Source organism: Primulina tabacum, chromosome 10, assembly GCF_025594145.1.
Source record: "Primulina tabacum isolate GXHZ01 chromosome 10, ASM2559414v2, whole genome shotgun sequence".
Classification (NCBI taxonomy): Eukaryota; Viridiplantae; Streptophyta; class Magnoliopsida; order Lamiales; family Gesneriaceae; genus Primulina; species Primulina tabacum.
This window is the reverse complement of record NC_134559.1, coordinates 2,697,911-2,700,154: the sequence shown is the minus strand read 5'-3', so window position 1 is coordinate 2,700,154 and position 2,244 is coordinate 2,697,911. Positions and strand designations below refer to the sequence as shown.

At 40.2% G+C, this 2,244-nt stretch overlaps 1 pseudogene; it reads left to right on the top strand.

The window, feature by feature from the left end:
- Nucleotides 1-506: 506 nt before the first annotated feature.
- On the top strand, nt 507-1,985 carry LOC142506006 (lysine-specific demethylase JMJ27-like; annotated as a pseudogene).
- The last annotated feature ends 259 nt before the right edge of the window (nt 1,986-2,244 follow it).

Sequence of the window (2,244 nt, the reverse complement as noted above, 5' to 3'; positions counted from 1 at the left end):
AGATATGCTGAGAGGTCCAAAAATTTGATATACTTGAATAAGTTTTGGAACTCAGTTAAGTTTTATTTGGTTACTTATAAACTGCGTACTTGAAGAAATATGTTAACTCAACCAAAATTTGTTATCATCGAGATTTATATTATTTGTATATTCGAAACAGAACAATATAGGTTTTATTTTATGGGATACATAGTACATACAAGTAATATTAAAAACAAAATTATCTTTGGTTCATGATTAATATAATGTCAAAATCTCAAGTTTGGAAATTGATATTGAGTTCAAGATTCATTTAACTTTGCCCTCGGTGTACGTACAACCTGTGCCTCACTTGTTGCAGTGAGCTTCGGCTTCGGGATGGTTTTTGGTTTTCTACAAGGAGGTGATAAGGGAGTAGTCATGCCTTGTCATACTCTTCAGAAAGCCGGAAGCATGCATGATATTATTTCCACGAATGAAAAGACATCTTGTTGCAAAACTAATACCAGGGATCCTGTTGATTTTAATGCGATAAGACTTGTTGTAAAGTGTGTGATACTGTCACCAAGGATGTAAGCGAGTTCAAATATACATGGAAATCTTCGGAAACAGGTGCCATCCCTTGCCCAACTACGGAGACTGGTAGCTGCGGTGAAGGGATTCTTGAATTGCAACGCATGTTCCCAAATAAGTGGGTCTCTGACTTGTTGCTGAAAGTAGAAGAAATAGCCCAAGCCCAAGATCTTGAGAACGTGGCGCAAATTTTGAGCATGAGTGCTCGTGTGTTAACAGCGTTGGTGAAAATTCTAACATAAATACATCCCGCAAAGTCGTATCTCGGAAAAACTCAGAGGATAATTTTTTATACAATCCAATTGCCGAAGACCTTCAGCGTACTGATTTGATGCATTTTCAATGGCACTGGTCTATAGGTCAGCCGGTAATTGTCAATGATGTGCTTGAAACCACGCTTGGTTTGAGCTCCATGGTAATGTGGCGTGCTTTCCGTCGGATAACACATGCTAAGCATGAACAACTACTTGATGTGTCTGCTATAAATTGCTTGAACTGGTGTGAGTTTGGCATAAATATACACCAGTTTTTCAAAGGGTACTCAAAGGGACGATTTGATTCTCAACATTGGCCCGAGATTCTTAAGTTGAAAGACTGGCCTCCATCAAACTTGTTTGAGGAGCGGCTACCTCACCATGGTGTCGAATTTCTCATCTGCTTGCCTTTCATGGAATACACGCATCCTCGCGGAGGGTATTTAAACATTACTGTTAAACTTCCTGCTAGATGTCTGAAGCTAGATGTGGGGCCAAAGACATGTATTGCTTACGGATTTGCTCCGGAGTTGGGACGGGGGACTCTGTCACCATATTGCATTGCGATATGCTTGACGCTGTGAACGTACTCACCCATTCTCAGTCAGTCTTCATTGCACCTCTCGAGCTTCAGAGAAAAAAAATTGCAGGAGAAGCTTGCTGCCCAGGATGAAAGAGAAATATATGAAGATGGTCGGATATCAAACACAGTATTCGAAAATCAGCAACCCAGACGGTGGATCATCCAGGTTGAATAAAATGTCTTCTTCCCAGGTCTTGGAGAATTCTCATTTGAGGAATAAATCTAACGAAATAGAAGTTTCTAATCTTGCAAAGCAAAACACAAAGATGGGTAAACCAGATGAGAAGGTCTGCAATGAAAAAGGCAGGTGGGTAAACCAGACGAGGGTGGTGCTCTCTGGGATATTTTTAGGAGGTTCAGGCACCTGTTTTGCAAGCCATCGCAACAGTTTGTCCATCCTAGCAACAGTTTGTCCATCCTATTCACAATCAAACCGTTTACTTGACTAAGGAGCACAAAAGTAGACTTAAGGAGGAATACGGAATCGAACCATGGACATTTGTTCAGAAATTAGGCGACGCAGTTCTCGTACCTGCTGGCTGCCCATATCAAGTCAGGAATTTAAAGTCATGCATAAATGTTGCCCTTGGCTTCGTCTCACCAGAAAACGTCCAAGAGTGTGTTGGCTTATATTTATGCTATATATTTACTTGTAACTGACGAGTCGGAAGATGGCAATCCAGATTATATTTCTTGTCTAAAAACTGTGCATGAATTACAAAGTTAGAAATACTATTCAAATTAGTTTTTAAGGTATATAAATGAATAGATCACATGAGCAAGGCAAATCCGTTATCGTGGCGTTCTGTCAAACCATGATGCTTGTATGATAGGGATTAGAGCTGTGTAACTTTG